Raw genomic sequence first — 6,945 nt, forward strand, 5'->3', positions numbered from 1 at the left:
AAATAGAACAATTTATTTAGCATTTTTTAGCATGATTTGCACTACGTTCATCGGAAAGGGGGTACAAAGGAAAAAAAGAAAACTAGAAGAAGAATTAAAAAAGCCAACATTGCGCAAAATACCGTTGTTTTTCAATTCGTCCCGCCTCGTTCGAACTCGCCGTCTACTTCGGAAATCGCCCCAACGTAAAATTACAATATGTTTTACATACACACCTACACGCTATTTCGCTAGGCGGAGCCACCAAAGTCTCAATATGCTGGCAGGTGGAGCCACCGTCACTACAAAATGGCACTAGGAGGAGCCACCAATGTGAATATCTCTTCAGGTGGAGCCAGAACATGTATATTTATGGCGAAGTATGTTTGCCATTAAAGTTTTATTTAGATTAAGAACTACAGAGTCTATTAATATTATCAATACACGTGTGTCGCTCGCTGATTCTTGCCGATAAATCTCCGAGTGTTGCCACACCATTCTTTTTAGTCATCTGGCAAGCTTCCGTTGGCGCTGCTGCCATATTAGGTTGCCACAGATTGTAGAGATGCCAACTTAATAAGTTATTACTAGGATTTTCGAAATAACGTATCGATGATATTTGGTTTTTGAAAAAATATCATAATGATATTTAAAAATTTAAAATATAGATCCATCCAACCTAACATCGCACATGAAAAATAAACACCAAGAAAAGGATTTAATAAAATGTCCTTTTGAGAATAAAAAAATAGTGCTTTCGGGTTTTTCTTGAATTTAAAGGGGATCATAAAAACCCAAAAACACAATTTTTCGACTCTCAAGGAGAAATTTTCAAAATCCTTCTCATAGTGTTTATTTTTCATGTGCGATGTTAGGTTGGATGTGTTTCCGATGTTTAAAATATGTTCAAACGATACATTTAAAAAAAATACACTTTAAAACTGTAATTTATTTTTTAAAGGTTGCCGTTTAAAAAAGTTTTCAAATGTAATCAATTTTCAAAATGGTTCTTCACTGGTAAAAACTGTAAGACGTTAAAAAAATATTTGTATTTATTCAGTTTTCTGTGCGTACCAACTCGGTATCAACTTTTATTTATTAAACCAAATTTATAAAGTCTTTAGCACGGAAATCAGCCGATGATTTTTTTGTACCTAATTTTGGAACTAGTCTTTTCAAGCATGTAGAAAGTAGTATTAGTAGTAGAAAATAATGGTAGTCCTTCAAAAACTTCTGTAATTTCAAGACAATATTTTTTTCTGAAGTAATGTGTTGCGGGCAACTTGTGTTGCAACTTTTGCGTTGCTAGCAACTTTTGTCATCGACGGACAGATACGAGCTTCACTCAAACCGAAGGGGGAAGCATTCTATACATTCACCTCATCACGCAACGTGTTCTTTACTTTCCACTCAAACCGAAGGGGAAAGTCGCAGCAATGTTGATGAGCCATGTTGCCAGTTGCTTATAAGCGGAGCTTGAAACTGCGCATGTGAAAATAAACCGAGTCCTGTGGGTTTTCGTATTCAACTGCAATTGGATGGCACAGTCGTCCTGTTGGTCGTAATGTTGGATCCTTCACGAGAATTTCATATGATTAGGCTCTAAGAGACTGAGTGATGACGTTTCAAAAAACATCAGAAATGTTAATTAGCCGTATTTGTTTGCTTCCCGCTACTAAACACAGCTCCTTTGCAGCTTCTTAATTAGTTATTCATTTTGTATTTGACCCTTTCGACCAATTCAACTACTCAGCAATATTTTAAGTTGACCCATTATCGTAAAAGAATACTTTGAAGGGGTAAAAGTATATATTTGGAAAAGATCTGTCACTGTGGCTGTTCATAAAGCAAAATAAATATTATTAAATATGTATATGATTGTTAACCATTTTTGAAAAAGGAGTAAAATAATTGTCAGTTTTGAAATTCTAAAATAAGGATAGAACTTTATTTATCTGCATGTTAAATATGGAAATATTAAACCTAATAATCGTAGATAACTAAAATATTTAAATCATTGATTAGTTGACAGAAAATAATTAAAGTAAATTTGAAAAACACCATATCAAATATTTTCTAACTTGACTTAAATATTTTCAAATTAAGTCAAGCAGTATAATATGATTAACAGTTCCGTTTTTGTATTTAATTCAAATATGTACTACGAAACTTAAAATACAATATCCAGATGTTTACTTTGATTTTTCCATATATTTTCAGTGTAGTTGAAGATTTCTCTTCATATTCATTCTCAGCCGAAATCTTTGAAAATTGTGGCAAAATCTATCTTCTTTTAAATATTGGTGACATGGTTTTTGAATAAATAATTGTAATTTTCAATTTGACCTATGACATATAAAGTTTTTTGAGCCATCCAAATCTATAAAAAACATTGTTATCTTGAATGGAAAACTAAAGTTTACATTTCAAACTTGATTGCATCCCTGGAGCCATCACTTTCGTTTCTTGGGTCACGTTCGACTCGGATCCTGTCGCATCCTTGCGTGGCCTTCAATGTGGGAAATTATCATTTCGGCCTTCTCCCGCACCTCAAGTTACACACTTCTCGGCTTCTGGCGCCATTTATCTGGCGGGTCTGGATGGAAATAAGAAAAAAACGGAGACAACCAGAGGGAGAAATTGGGTTATCCTTCGTTCAAGAAAACTGAAATTAGCATAAAGTTCCTTCTTCCTCCTTCACTTTTGTGTACTTTTTTATTTTCTGCTGCCGCCTCTGCTGGGTTAACTTTTTGCAACATTGTTTGCTGTCTTTTTGCATTTTGTTTGTAATATCTTCACTCAGAAAAAAACAAAAGGCTTGAAACAAGTCCAAATGGGCTTTGAAATGCCACAGGTACGAAATTTTCATGTCAAGAACGTTTCATTCTTAACCCAGCATTCTTAATTTAAGAACATTTTCGAGCGAAATCAAGTATGAAATGTTCTATAACTAAGAATTTATTATGCTTGAATAAAGTATGATTTCTTTTTATACCAAGTCAAAATTATAGAATTGAACTAATATAGAAGGAAGGTTTTATTAAATTATTTCTACAAATATGTATAATCCGATTGTTCATTAATCAAGTACAAGTTATTCTCGAATAAAGTATAAATTATTCTTAAACCATAAAATTACAATTTTTTTTTTAAGTAAAGTATTTCTAATGATTAATTAAAAAAAAAAATTTTCTTTTTATTTAATACATCATTTTTATGTTTATTGTTGCTTGTCGTTTATTAAATAGTGTTCTTAAATCAAGCACATTTATTGATGATTCGTTGTTTAAAAATGATTTATTCTATATTCAAGAACGAGCGGCATATTCGTACTTAAAACAAACCCAAAAAATATTACAGCTTAATTTAGAATTCGTTTTTTTTCAGTGTTGTGTGTCGTGCTGGCCAATCAACTGAATGGTGCTCGCTTAGGGTATTAGTTTCTTTCTTCAGTTTTTGGCCCGCATTGCCTAATTTTGCATAAAAATATGTAAATATTTATGAATTAGGTAGCAATGAAAGGACTCTAAAGTGGTATTCAAAACGGAGTTTATGGGAAAGTTTTGTAAAGTTTAATTGAGGTTTAATATAATGGGACTTAGTTTCTAGCTTGGAGATTTCATATTGTTTAAACTAAAAACGGATTAAAGAGAGACCATATAAAAGTAAAATTCTCGGAAAAAATTAATCAAACATAAATCAATCTTTTGCATTTGGTCTTATAGTTGGAAAGCATTTAATATGATTTTATAGTACAATTTCTACACTAAATCAGTAAACTTTAAAATATAAATTTGACTATATTTTTATAAAAAAATATTTCTTTAAATTATTCAATATGCTTATGCTTTGAATTTCATGCATTCTCGAACACATGAATTTAAATAGCTCCTGTTTATAAAGCCAAACTCATGAAATGATATCAGCAGAGGTAACTGAATATTTGGAATTTTTATAGAACTATATATAGTTAAGTAGGCTGTTCCTCAGCATTTCTGGCATTGAGGATGAATTCAAAGTCAAAACACGCTTTTGCTCATTTCGTGAAATGATTTCATGAAATAAGCATAGCATGAACATAGCATATTGTTTAAGACAATACATAAATAACTTAAACTTATTTATTAATAATAATTCCTTTTTGCCTTATGTCAAAGCCAGGAAGCTTCATGCTGTCAATACCAACAATAGCACACAATCATGTATTATAAAGTTTGGCTTGCGAAATGTAAATTCAATGGGAATTCTTAATGACACTCAGACAGACACACAATCAAAATTATTCCATGTAATTTATTAATGCCGTGTGCGGCACAATTTGTTTCATGAAGCATGTAAAATGGATTTAACGCCCTGATAAGGCTGACCATTGGAGAGGTGAGGGAAAGATAAGGGCATGTATATATGTACAAGGCGACAGATGACTGGACATGAACAAGGATTGGCTTTAACCATCCACAAACAACAATAGTTAGCACATTGAGCGACTAATTAAAACTGAGCATACATGACCTGATTCTTGACTTTTCCCACATTAATCCTTCTTGTTGATATAATATTTAAGAGACACGCAACATGTACAAATTGAAAAGCAAATTGACATGAACAAGAAAAAGGAACATGTTAGGTTAGCTTTATAAAAATAATATTAAATATATTTTATTGGGTGATAATATATATGAATATCCATGAATTACAGTCTTAAAGTTATTAATTTTAGGCCATAACTAGGTTATATGAACCTTTTATACATTCCTGATTTCCTTTGTAATCACGCGTGTAATTAAGTGATAGCATTACTGCATGTTTGTTTACTTTCAGGCAGTGTACTTTAAAATGCACGAATCAGCCATCAATCAGACCTAATTGAAACAAGGCACTTTGATATGCCACTCACGTTCGATACCAATTAATGCCACAATGAACGTATCAATTTTTAATTGCGCACACCCAACAGATTGGCAAACAAACATTTCGATGAAATACTAAATGGATTAATTATTTATTGCCAACATTTTTTGTGTCCCACTTTGCCTGGCAAAAAAACACTTGAGCTCCACTTTGGCCTCCAACCCAATGTCCAAACGTATTCCTTGCAAACTTCCTTGAAGGACTCAGAGCTCAAGCCAATTGCCAAGTTAAATTCTAAACAAATTTAATTGAAAAACTTTTCCGTTCCCCTTCTCCAATGCCAATGGTCAGATTTTTACCAGGACCGGAGGGTCCTGCGTATCTTGGAGTGCCACGAATGGATACAAGTGCATATGCAATTGTTGGTCCTTGCAGTTGCAATTGCAGTTTCTCTTATTATTATTATTTCTCTCTTTTCATTTTGGCTTGCTTGTCGCGATTCACTTGAGACCCGTTTAGCATTTAACTCTGGCTTCTCGTCCTGTTGGATCCCTTGGCGACTTTTTTTCTTATTTAATTATTTGTTAGATGTTTTGGCCAAGAGTCACCAACGAGCTACGAAAAGTTTTCAGTTGTTGGCGAAATTTAAATTATAACTTTTGACTACTTTCAGTTGCTTCTGTTGCTTACACCGAGCGACAGTTGGAGGAATTTTGGTTTAGCTTATCGGGGATGGGAAGTGCACTCCTTATATATCCATATGTGCTTGTTAAATGGGGTATCCATGTCCAGGCTATGGATATGTGCAGCTATAAGATAAATTTCATTTTCATACATTTAATATAGAAAAATAATAATATTAAATGTTTAAACGCATTTCCATATTATAAGAAATCAGATGTAACTATCAATTTGAAATGACAAAAGAGCAAAACCCTCTTTATGATAAAAAATATTTTTAGGCAGTGGAAACAATGGCCTTAAAATGGCAGTGTTTAAATGAAGTTAAACCAACCCCTTGAGGCTAAGTGGATAGTTGAAATGCGTTAAGAAACAGCAATTTAAAAAATTCAATAATCTGTTTTTTTCCTTTTTTAACGGGCATTATTGAATGTAATCAGATTGTTTTGACTACATGTGATTTTATTTTTCTTAATGTCAAACCTGTTATCGTTGCTGTCGAAAATGGCTTATTGTATCCGTCTGGCTTAAATGCGTGTTTCTAAGCATTTTCAAAAAATCATAAAAAATATAAGCAAAATGATTTTTAAAAAATTCTTTTTGTAGTTACTTTTATATTTGTTTGAAGAAACATTTTGCAAGAAATTTGCAAAAAATTTAAGTTTTCAAGTCGAGGAAAAAAGTTCAAAAAGGACATTTTCACACAAATTCGTCCTTTTCAATAAGTACTAAATGGGTTAAGAAATGTATTGTATCATTCAAACGGCATTTAAATTAACTTTCCATTGATGCCAAAGTTAACAAGATGTAAGTTCAAATATGAGTATATTTAACTTTTTTTTTGTGAAAATACTTTTGACCACCCTTGTATATCTATATACCTTTCCCTAAAAGTGCAGTTGCTAAAAAATCCGGTTACCAAAGTAAAAATTGGTATATTTTTAAATTATTACTTTTTATTCCCATTGAATGGTTTTTGCTTTAGGTTAACATAGCAATTATAAGAAGATATAATGGCTACAAGCCGTCTCTCTACAACACTACAGTAGATGTCTGTAGACTTCTTAAGAACCCTAAATCCAATCCAGTTCCAGCTTATATTCAGAGTTTCCTTAAAACTTATCCTAATATGAACAATGTTATTTGAACATATCTTGTCCCTTTGACGTGAGTCTGAATACTACACCGATTTCATAATTTATTCATGATGTCTATCTACTTTGCAGCATGATCTTGTTGTGGATAAATTCCCAATAAATTTAATAAATACGCAAGTTCAAGACGTTCTTCCAGTTCCTAATGGCGACTATATGTTTCATTCGAACTGGTTTGCTAACGATATCAAGCGCGCTACTGTAAACGAATTTATCACAATATCTTGAATAAAACAAAAAAGATGTTCGATTTTATTTGTTTAAAAAAATAAGTTATGGA

The sequence above is a fragment of the Drosophila subpulchrella genome, chromosome 2L (genome assembly GCF_014743375.2).
Source record: "Drosophila subpulchrella strain 33 F10 #4 breed RU33 chromosome 2L, RU_Dsub_v1.1 Primary Assembly, whole genome shotgun sequence".
In the NCBI taxonomy this organism is placed as follows: Eukaryota; Metazoa; Arthropoda; class Insecta; order Diptera; family Drosophilidae; genus Drosophila; species Drosophila subpulchrella.